Source organism: Ascaphus truei, chromosome 6 (genome assembly GCF_040206685.1).
Source record: "Ascaphus truei isolate aAscTru1 chromosome 6, aAscTru1.hap1, whole genome shotgun sequence".
Lineage (NCBI taxonomy): Eukaryota > Metazoa > Chordata > Amphibia > Anura > Ascaphidae > Ascaphus > Ascaphus truei.
Window position 1 is genome coordinate 122841385 of NC_134488.1, and position 12424 is coordinate 122853808.

At 46.5% G+C, this 12424-nt stretch overlaps 1 protein-coding gene across 1 annotated transcript in view; it reads left to right on the forward strand.

Moving 5' to 3' along the window:
* The first annotated feature begins 1396 nt into the window (after window positions 1-1396).
* LGI4 (leucine rich repeat LGI family member 4) overlaps window positions 1397-12424 on the forward strand; it is a 50760-nt gene continuing 39732 nt past the window's right edge. Inside the window, exon 1 of the mRNA XM_075606166.1 lies at window positions 1397-1788. The gene's annotated coding sequence lies outside the window, so the exon portion shown is untranslated. The remainder of the gene's footprint in view (window positions 1789-12424) is intronic.

The window sequence follows — 12424 nt, forward strand, 5'->3', positions numbered from 1 at the left end:
CTGTGCTTGGCCACAATGGGTGGTAGGAGTGACTGTGGGTGTGGGACAATAGCCATGAGTGCAGGCTATTGGGATGTTTTATCTGTGGGGCAAGTTTTAAGGTTAGTCAGTATTAAAATGAGAGGGTTAGCACAATTTACAGGGGAAGAGATGGCAGGGAGGCGTGGGTGAGATCAGGTGTGTATGTCTGGGTTCAGGATTAGGGGAGATCTCCTGCAGCAGGAAGGAGTAGATAGAGGTGTGAATAGAGGATTTGTGTGAGTGTTTTTTTATTGTGGGGTAAAGAAGTTGATGGAAGAAAGGTGTATAAATAATGGTGCAGTGAGGAGTGAGGAAGTTGGAGAGAACAGAGACATTCACAAAGGAGTGAGGACACAGTAAACAGAAAAAGCAATAGGGAGGGCATAGTGAGATGCAGGAGGAGAGACTTCCCAGGTACTCACATAGTTCCTCTGTATTTTCTCAGTGATTGAAGTACGTTAAAAAGTAGTGATGTCGTTCATTTCTAAACCTGTAAAGCTGCATTAGTCGTGGCCCTTTTTTTATTTTGCATTTTGTTTGTGTGTTTAATATATGCAGAGTTTGATTACCTTTAGTGAAAACGAATTACCCGAGCTGACGATCGATCCATTCTCCTGTGATCAGTCAGCAAATATCCTGCTCCCTGGGTTCACATAATGGCTACTGTTGAATCAATCCTTCAGCCAGTGTAACTCAGCAGCTACAATGTAAATTTATATAACTAAATGAAACGTTGTCTGTTGTTACAGGTTACAGCTGTCACAGTCTCCTGCAGCACTTTGCGGTTTGTGATAATTTGTTGCCAACAATCTTGCATTGCTGGGGAGGTGTGAAAACCAGCTATAGCAACCAAAGGAGGCTCACTATATTCAAACTAATTAAAAATGGCATTGAGTTGAATTTAAAAAAAATGCAGTAAATATTATCTAATACTACAGAAATGATTTATTAAAAAAAAATAACACATATGTAGGATATTGGATGTTTTTCTGCTTACACTGAGGCAAAGCTGCTTAGATCTAATTTTTGAAAGGTTCATACGATATTTATGTTTTAAAACAGAAATAGAGAACACCTTTGTTGAATAAATTTCACTTTCTAATCTGGAACTATAGATTAGTACTCCAGGTGTGTAAATAAAAAATTAGTGTTATTCGCGAAATACCATCACAATTCAAACACCGCCTCCCGCCACACAATCTGACACAATCTGACACACAAACAGATACAAAAAGGACATGTCATAAACGTACTCTCACCTAAACTGAGAAATAGAGAGAGAGATAAAGTGACACATACACACAAATACGGAAATCAAAAACACACACATCATCCGGCCCTTCCCTCCTACCCATCCCAAGGAAGCAGACACACAACACATTGTGTCAGAGAGCTACTGACAGATGAGAGAGAGAGGGAGAGAGGGAGAGAGGGAGAGACAGAGAGAGTGAGACAGAGAGAGACAGAGACAGAGACGAAGAGAGGAAGAGAGGAAAGAAGTGGGAGAGAGCGAGCGAGAGAACGTGGGAAGCACAAAAATAGAACAGATAAAAAGAGGGACAGAGAGAGCATCAGGTGGGGAAAAAGGAAGGAAGGGAGAGATACAGGGGAAGTACAACTAAAAGGAGCAAAAGAGGGATGTAAAAGGCATAAAGGGCACTCACACTTAAGGAAAAACAGAGTGGTGGGAAAGATAGAACAAAACAATGGGAAAAGAATGACAAATACAGCGATGTGAAGAGCAGAGGTGAGAAACCCATTCTGATGGTAAGTAATCATATTCTTAGCATGACTTCCCTCGCCCATCATACCTTTCTCTCTATATCTCCCTCTCTCACCCCTCATACCTTTCTCTCTGTTTCTCCCTCTCTCACCCCTCATTCCTTTCTCTCTGTTTCTCCCTCTCTCACCCTCATACCTTTCTCTCTGTATCTCCCTCTCTCACCCCTCATTCCTTTCTCTCTGTTTCTCCCTCTCTCACCCCTCATACCTTTCTCTCTGTATCTCCCTCTCTCACCCCTCATACCCTTCTCTCTGTATCTCCCTCTCTCACCCCTCACACCTTTCTCTCTATATCTCCCTCTCTCACCCCTCATTCCTTTCTCTCTGTTTCTCCCTCTCTCACCCTCATACCTTTCTCTCTGTATCTCCCTCTCTCACCCCTCATACCTTTCTCTCTATATCTCCCTCCCTCACCCCTCATACCTTTCTCTCTATATCTCCCTCTCTCACCCCTCTTACCTTTCTCTCTATAACTCCCTCTCTCACCCCTCATACCTTTCTCTCTATATCTCCCTCTCTCACCCCTCATACCTTTCTCTCTGCATCTCCCTCTCTCGCCTCATACCTCTCTCTCTATATCTCCCTCTCTCACCCCTCATACCTTTCTCTCTATATCTCCCTCTCTCACCCCTCATACCTTTCTGTATCTCCCTCTCTCACCCCTCATACCTTTCTCTCTATCTCCCTCTCTCACCCTCCTCTCTCTCTAGCAGATTATAGTCTCCCTGATGTGTATACGGTTTTCCAATGTATATACAGGATTGTTGCATGATATAATGTTTGAACATAGTGTTGTGCTGCTGCTCGTGCTGCGTTACTTCGATGTAAACAGAGTGCTTTCTGTATATGTGTGTATATATATATTATACTCGTTATATGTGTATTTATTTGTTGCGGGCCCATACAGCAGCAAAGGAGTTAAACAAAATAAGTGTTTTCTTTTTTCTTATATAGTCTGTATTATGACAATGTACTCATCGCTGTGCATAGATTTGTGATGGAACAATGATCTTACAATGAAATGTAATCCGAGGCACAGGGAGATAGAAGGATTTAGGGGTGTATTTATCAAGGCAATATTGATGCAAAACCACATCAATTCCATCCTGACCCTTGTATCAAAGTATTTTGCTCCACGTTTTCCCAGTCTGCACCAGCTTGAGACTTGGGCTATGTCAGTAGAAGGCGTTGGGGGGAGGGTGTTACATGGCGCACACATTATAATGAGATGTATCCCATTCTGCGTCTCTGCCCCAGCTTGTGACTTGGGCTATGTCAGTATAAGGAGTTGGAAAGGAGTTACATGATGCACAGATTTAAGGAGGCATATCACATTCTGCGTGTCTCTGCGCCGGCTTGCACCTTGGGGAGTTAGTAGGAGGAGTTACATGGCGCACACATTATAATGAGATGTATCACATTCTGCGTGTCTCTGCGCCGGCTTGCACCTTGGGGGAAGTCAGTAGGAGGAGATACTTGGTGCACACATTATAATGAGATGTATCACATTCTGCGTCTCCTCCCCAGCTTGCACCTTGGGGGGAGTCAGTAAGAGGCGTTGGGGAGAGTTACATTGCGCACACATTATAATGAGATGTATCACATTCTGCGTCTCTGTCCCAGCTTGCACCTTGGGGAGTCAGTAGGAGGAGTTGGGGGGGGGGAGGAGTTACATGGTGCACACATTATAATGAGATGTATCACTTTCTGCGTCTCTGCCCCGACTTGCACCTTGGGGAGAGTCAGTAGGAGGAGTTGGGGAGGAGTTCCATGATGCACAGAGTATAAGGAGACGTATCACATTCTGCGTCTCTGCGACTCTCTTTTCTCCTTTCATTTGCTAAAAGAAATCCACTATATCTGAAGTGGCGGAAGTCTAATATTCTTCCATATGTAGCCAAGTCCCCCCTTTTTACCTCCGGTGTGGGAGGAGAGCTGCCTGGCTTATTTAAGTGCCGCTGGAGCTCCGCGCCAATCGGGAGGTGGGAGTGGCCATCTTAGTGCTCGCGCATGCGCAGTCAGAGAGTGCGGTGGCCATCTTGGGTAGCTCCGCACATGTGGCTCGCGGGACTACATGTCCCTGGATCCTCTAGGGGAGGAAAACCCACATGGGGCATCGCAGCCAATAGGGCTGAAGCAGAGCAGGGAAGCAGGATATTCTGTGCACGCGAGAGCCAGCGAATCAGTCTGATGGAGGGAGGCAAAGGACTAGGTAGCATCCAGGGAGCAGTACTCCCCTGGACTAGGCCTAGATTTGGCCCCTTAGGCCCCAGCTAGGCCCTGAGTCACCCCAGCGGAGTCTTGTAGGGATAGCCCCAGCTAGGGACTCTTCCCCATTACACTATAGTAGTGTGTGACACCGGTGACCGGACGGCCACGCGGTGTCCTGTGGTCTGGGACTGGGTCACAGGCCCATCAAAGACATTACGTGAGACATTCCTGCTGGAGCTCACCCACGAAGCGGATCTGCACCCTTAGGCGTGAGGGGATTATTGGAGGCCCCACGACGTGTGACCTGACTGATCTATATTTCATCAGCGATACCTGGGTACAGGAGTGCCCAGGAAGGTATTACGTGTACCAACTATATACACAGGGGTAGCGCTACCTCATACTCTGGGTGGGGACTGTTCTATGGACACCGGGTGTTTAGGCGCCTAGGGCACCCTCACTGCTTTGGGGGACACGCACCGGGATGTTGTGTATTATATTGGGTGTATCTTGGAAGTTACTATTGTTATTACTAGTGTTATCATATGTGTGTGTCAGTAAACATTGTTATATACCCGTGAGTGTATCACTTATTACTGTGATTGGTTCCAGTGAGTGGTTATCCCGCCAACGCTGGGATCCCTCAGAGGTGGAGGCTCTGTACCGAGAGGAGAAAGAGCTCACCCCAGGCTCCCAGAGGCGGAGGCTTAGGCCTCCTGTGAGCAAACAGGTATATCAGCCCGCGTAGTTCCCTTAATCATAGGGAATGGGGGCTACATATATGACGCAACTCAGAGCATTGTGTCAAAACACACTTCTCAAAGAGAGCTGACAATGGTATTAAAACTAGGTTCCCCCGCTGCAAAGTCAGTGAACCACTGAACTAAACACACAGCCCAATTTATATCATTGTAGGTCATGATAGAGGTCAACTTCAAACAGTTGTTTGGAGGTTAGTGGCCCCTCCTCCCAGGGTTGAAGCTCTTTGTCCATCCCCTGCAGAGGTAAAAGAGAATACTCACAGGTAGTGTTAGGACCTGCATACTGGTCATGCCGTGACGTGCCTGCATACTGGTCATGCCGTGACGTGGCTGCATACTGGTCATGTTGTGACGTGGCTGCATACTGGTCATGCCATGACGTGGCTGCATACTGGTCATGCCGTGACGTGGCTGCATACTGGTCATGCCGTGACGTGGCTGCAGGCTTATAACGCTTTTTCCAAAGGTTTAACTAAATGACCCTTACTCATGAGAATACTAACATTGAAGTATTTAACTACTGTATGTATTTTGTCACATTGGCTGTAGCATGGAGTATTTTTGTCTTTTGTTGTTTACATTTGGCCACGCTGACCTTTTGATATATATATATATGAAAAAAAGAAAGAAAAAAACAGGCGCACACCTAGTGCATTAACGTAATAAAATATGTATTAAAGGAACATAAAATCAAACAAATGCCCACTCACAAGAGTACTGCAAATTAAAGCATTTATGAGATTGTCTCTCATGTGCCAGCAACGCGGTCCTCTCGGTCCGAGGCAGCAGCGTCCTCCCATGACCCTCCTTCGTATAGCCGGAAGTGGAATCCCTCCTATAGAGTGCTCGGCGAAAAGAGTCCCTCCGGGAACCAGCAACTGGAAATCCTCTGTGCCGGTAGCAGGATCGTGGGAGACACAGGAGCTTACGTCTCACATCCAATAGCAGCAATGTTCATGGGCAAATGACTGCCACAATCAGACCACGCCCTACGCGTTTCTGTGTGCGCACGCATATTGTCTGTATGTATGATTTGCGCATGCAACATTTGTGTTTGTGCATGATTATGTGCATATATATATATGTCTGTGCACACAGAGATTAGATAATTTTTGGGTTGATATCGCTAGGTTTTATGTTTTATTATTCAATATGAATTTATGATAATTGTATGTTAATACACACTTATTGACGTATTTTGAAGTACTTCAATTTTAGCCTTTTTTTTTTATATATGAACATTAATTAATATGATATATTTTTATTATTTTTACAGTGGTATAGTTTTCCTTACTATTGAATGTTGTTATTGTTATTATTGTAGTTTATAATATGTCACTATTGAAATACTGGGGTGCCTCGTTTATTCTCTCTTTGTAGAGTTCAATTTATATAGATTCCAATTATAATTGTGCTCTTTTTAAGGGCGGAATCATTACAAGTTGATGTACCAATCAGATTTGAGACACTCCAGTATATATGTATGGCCATCGCTGTTCACGAACATTCCCTTTGATAAAGTTGCATTATTGTGACGAAACGCGTCAGGGACGTACATTACGACATTACGTCATTACGTCGCATGCACGCTTTACGGCCGGAGCGTGTATGTTGCTGTATTGAGGCCTACTCCAATACCACATTGCGTGGAGGACTTCAACTGATCGTTCAGAGGACGAACTCTGTCGGGTGCATTGTTGAGTATTCCGGTTGGACTGCTAACGCATTACGAGACGGTGCCTGCCTCGGTGGGGATTTTTTATCACAAATTGCTTTTTATTCACTTATACTTTGTGAGTGTTTTTAAACCCTCCACCATTCCCTTCCCTATATTAAATGTACAGTATTACACTGTGGGGCGTGCGCTCTCTGTCTTCTTTTTGTTTATATATATATATATATATATATATATAGAGAGAGAGAGCTGGCTGGGATTGTGTGTTTATCAACTTCAAACAGTGTCTGTGCAACCTTGGAGACTCCATTTTCTTGCGTATACGTTTCCTTTTTGAATTATTCCAACACGTTTGACTTTAGAGAAAGATTGAAGTCAATGTAAGAAATATTTGACAAGCCTCTTAATAGTGTCTGCCACTGTAGAATTTTCTAAGAATTGATTTATAATGTATGCCAACATGTAGAAGCTCAGGATGGTTTAGTTAGAAACTGGGTTGATCTCTTAATCTTTCACTGTTTTAACTGAGCTAAGTACGGCTCTAGATTTTGGGGGCTATTAGCAAACTCAACATAGCCTGGGGCTCAGAACTCCAGCCATGGTGAGCTGTTAAGGGGTTGGAGAGGGGCCCCTTTGGTGGTGTAGGGTGGGGGAGGGCTGGCAGGGTTGCAGCATCTGACAGCTTAAGTCCAAACCAGTGGGGGCCCCAAGCAGTCACTTAGTCTTCTTATAGGAAAGTGCCGCCATACAAAAGGCTCCTTTCACAGCTAATAATCAGGGAGTCTCTCTGATAAACAGAAGAGTAAGTCAGCACGCTCAGCCTTCATCAATATAACCAGCATGCATCAGAAGCTGTCTGCTTTATAGATTCCATCGTTCTGTATGTGCCACTTTACTGCTCAGAGGTAACGTTACAGTATGTGGCCTAGAAGAACCTACACATTTCTCTACAATTAGGGGTCAAACATTGAAACGTGTAACATTTCTGTTGTTTTTAATGAGCTTTACGGCATGCGTTGGAATAATCAGCGTTTCAGAATATATTGGCGCTTTGCAATAAATAAATGATAATAATCAGTGGAACTTTATTGTAGATGATCTGCTGCAGGATACAAGGTGATAGTAACGGGAAACTTTTTGCTGCAAGACATCGTAATGCTAAAACGGAAACATCAGGGTTTATTTACTAAAATCTTTCAAATCGCTGCAAAAACTGGCACAATCAGCACCATATTAATCAAAAGAAAAACTCCTATTGCTTTCTTTGATAAATTTGCACTGATTTGGCACCACTTTTGCCACCTTAGTAAATAGACACCTTAATGACTAATGGCAAGAAAGGTCCGCTTTGCTCACTCACTTTGCACACTCAGGCTCTGCAGGAAACTTGTCATTCCTCCCTCGCCTGCTTTGAGTCCCCAGTGTTAGCTGCTGCGTGAGATACGGCGTATGGGGACGGGTCCAGTTTCTGCCTGCACGCGCATGTAGAGCTCGCGCTGCGCGACCACACTTTGTGAAGAGAAGGATTTTGTCTTTTCTTGTGGCGACGGAGCGCTGGCCACATCGGTCGGAGCAGTCAATGAGGGTGAACCAGCCGCGTGACTCCCCACCACACCCCCTCCTCCCCCCCCCCCCCCATCGCGAGTTGGCTTCCACCTGTCCGCACTGACTCAGGTAACGAGCGCCGCCGGGCTCCCCGTCACGTGCATAGCGCGCACACTGGGGCCTTAGAAGCGGTTTGTCACAATTATTAAAATAGGCCCCTTGTTATCAGGGAGAGGAAGGCTTCCGGAATGACTGACACGGGGATTAGTTACTGCTATGTATTCCTTCAGCTCTGTAAGTGCCTTAGTCATGCCATGCCAAAAACTATTGTTTCCTAGGAGAGAAAAGAAGTTTTCTAAATCCTAACCATGGCAGGGAGATAAATCTGGAGTTCCTTAGTCTGTGACGAAAGAATTATACTTCAGCGCATGAGAAGTCTTCTCCAAAGTCTATACCATCAGATAATGTGCTTTTAACCTCTACAGCGCTGAACGCTGCACCCGTGTACCTATACCCAGGGGGCCCTTCAGAGATGAGTAAGGCCGCGCTTAGAGTGCCGGTGACAGCGACGCGATGTCGCAGCAAAACAAATGCATCGAATCCCTCGTGTGCGCTTATAGTAGGGGCGGCGCGACGGCTTGGTCGCGATCGCTGGAAGTCAATTTAATTTGATTTTTTTCAGCGACCACAGCGTCGCCGGCGCGGGCACTATAAGCGCGGCCATTGTTGTAGATTTTATATTAGGTGGAGAAAATATGGCCTCATTCTGGAAGCCAGTAGATATCGCCAATTAATGCCGCAGCCTTTCTGTTGGTGAACTTGTGGCTATATTTTTAGTGTATGGCAGAAATGGACCCAACAAGTTTCGGGAAGCAGAACACAGACAGCACAAACAGAGCAGCAAGCAACAGGGGCCCAGAGGCTGTTGTAAGTAATGGATATATAGCAGCCCCCAGCCGTTCTGCAGCTATCTGGCAATGTTACAGCGATCTGGGGGAAGTTCAGGCAGAGATTTGGAAAGTATTTAGCAGCCAGAGGAGCTGAGTAGAAACATGATAACATTAAATCATTGATATTTTTACATGTTGTGGGGGAGGAGGATTTGGATATTTACAGTCATTGTAAGTTTGGGAGAAGGTACAAGTGGGGAGTTAAGTGAGAGGCCGACCAATTTGAAGGAATATTTGTATGCCAAAAAGGTGTTGAAACCATAGCACATGTCCCTAAATGAATAAAACGCTGGTGAATTCCCAGGGTCTCTGATCAGAGATCAAATCATTTGTGGCATCTAACGAAACGTGTTGAAAGAGACTTCTCCGTGAAGCCGAGGATAAAACTCTCCAGATGTACAGGGCAGCAGAAACTGTCAAAGAAAAAGAATTGAATTCACAACAAGGGGATGCTCAATACAGGCATACCCCGCATAAACGTACGCAATGGGACCGGAGCATGTATGTAACACACGCATACCCCGCATTAACGTACGCAATGGGACCGGAGCATGTATGTAACACACGCATACCCCGCATTAACGTACGCAATGGGACCGGAGCATGTATGTAACACAGGCATACCCCGCATTAACGTACGCAATGAGACCGGAGCATGTATGTAACACAGGCATACCCCGCATTAACGTACGCAATGGGTCCGGAGCATGTATGTAACACACGCATACCCCGCATTAACGTACGCAATGGGACCGGAGCATGTATGTAACACACGCATACCCCGCATTAACGTACGCAATGGGACCGGAGCATGTATGTAACACAGGCATACCCCGCATTAACGTACGCAATGGGACCGGAGCATGTATGTAACACAGGCATACCCCGCATTAACGTACGCAATGGGTCCGGAGCATGTATGTAACACAGGCATACCCCGCATTAACGTACGCAATGGGACCGGAGCATATATGTAACACAGGCATACCCCGCATTAACGTACGCAATGGGACCTGAGCATGTATGTAACACATGCATACCCCGCATTAACGTACGCAATGGGACCGGAGCATGTATGTAACACAGGCATACCCCGCATTAACGTACGCAATGGGACCGGAGCATGTATGTAACACATGCATACCCCGCATTAACGTACGCAATGGGACCGGAGCATGTATGTAACACAGGCATACCCCGCATTAACGTACGCAATGGGACCGGAGCATGTATGTAACACACGCATACCCCGCATTAACGTACGCAATGGGACCGGAGCATGTATGTAACACAGGCATACCCCGCATTAACGTACGCAATGGGACCGGAGCATGTATGTAACACAGGCATACCTCGCATTAACGTACGCAATGGGACCGGAGCATGTATGTAACACAGGCATACCCCGCATTAACGTAAGCAATGGGACCGGAGCATGTATGTAACACAGGCATACCCCGCATTAACGTACGCAATGGGTCCAGAAGCATGTATGTAACACAGGCATACCTCGCATTAACGTACGCAATGGGACCGGAGCATGTATGTAACACAGGCATACCCCGCATTAACGTAAGCAATGGGACCGGAGCATGTATGTAACACAGGCATACCCCGCATTAACGTACGCAATGGGTCCAGAAGCATGTATGTAACACAGGCATACCTCGCATTAACGTACGCAATGGGACCGGAGCATGTATGTAACACAGGCATACCCCGCATTAACGTAAGCAATGGGACCGGAGCATGTATGTAACACAGGCATACCCCGCATTAACGTACGCAATGGGTCCAGAAGCATGTATGTAACACAGGCATACCTCGCATTAACGTACACAATGGGACCGGAGCATGTATGTAACACAGGCATACCCCGCATTAACGTACGCAATGGGTCCAGAAGCATGTATGTAACACAGGCATACCCCGCATTAACGTACGCAATGGGACCGGAGCATGTATGTAAAGCGGAAATGTACTTAAAGTGAAGCACTCCCTTTTTCCCACTTATCGATGCATGTACTATAATGCAATCGTCATATACGTGCATAACTGATGTAAATAACGCACGTGTAACAGGCTCTATAGTCTCCCCGCTTGCGCACAGCTTCGTTACAGGTAGGGAGCTGGTATTGCTGTTAAGGACGTGCTGACAGGCGCATGCGCGAGCTGCAGTTTTCCTATTGAGCGATATGTACTTACTCACGAGTGTACTTAAAGTGAGTGTCCTTAAACCGGGACTCATGTCCTCAGTATTAAAGTGGACAGTCAGAAATACTCACAACAAAAATCAGAAGCACATATAAGGAAAGTCCCTGCTATAAGAGATAACGCCTATAGAAGGTTATGTGGCTAATCTGTGTACCCTATAGATGGAAAAGGACCCTAGGGAGCAGTATAATAAAGGTAAAGCCCGGTCCCGGCCCCTGCCGTCCTTCCCCGGGGCCCATCTGGCTACCAGACCCCGGAGTCACCCGGTTTTAATGCACCGTGTAACCCCTTGCGAACCCTGTACTGTGATTCTTTTATTCCTGTTGTGTAAATGTAATAACGCTTTAAAATGGTGTAACTATAAAGCAGAGCCAGAGTCTCTGGACATGCAGGGCTGAGAAACCCTGGTGCAGCCCGCATGTCCAGGGAAAAGGGCTGCTGCTGGGTCTGGAGGGAGGAGGAGAGGTGCAGGAGAGAAAGGACATAGTGTCCAGGGGTGGAGATCGGGCCGGGGGCCACCCCCCCGAAAAGTGGAGCAAATAGCTGCCTTTCCAGCCAGAACTGTGCCCGCCCAACGGGAGATATCCTGTCGGCCGGGGGAAGCCGTTGCCGAGTCCCTCTGCTAGCCGCTGTTCCCATTGGCCCGTTTGTTTTTTCCCTCCACAACCCTTTACCTCAATCATCCCCACCCCCAGCCCTGATTGGCCAATGCAAATGGGCCCTCGCTTCCTGATTTGGTCCATGAGCAGCATCCATGCTGTGATGGGTCGCCAGCCCCTTTACCTATGGCAGAAGGTAGCCAGATAAGGGGAGCCTGATCAGCGCTCCAGAGATCACTTGGATCCTGACGTGCAGACGGACTATGCAGTGTTTTTGTCGGAGACACCCGAACACAAAGCTGAGCGCCTTGCAAGTGGGAGATTTAAAAAGTGCTTCGTGCTGCGGAACTGTAGCTGGGCCGGAGAAGCGGAGAGCTGCAGATGTGAAAGGGCTCTGCCGCGAATTGCACCAGAGAGCTCTGGATAGTCCCTACCCCAACAGAGTGTGGAAGCAAACCCTGGGTAACCCTTCAATGTGACGCCCAGCACCTAGCTAGCTAGGATTCCCCCTGTACGCCCCCTGTTTTGGTGAGTATAGCTCTGATTGTGTTCTTGGTGCTGTGCTTGCTGGCTTCGGCTGAAATAAAAATGCTTTATTGAACTGCTTTGTCCTGTCTGGACCCTTGATCCCTAGGCCAAGTGTTTTTTTATTTTTTAAAGCATTTT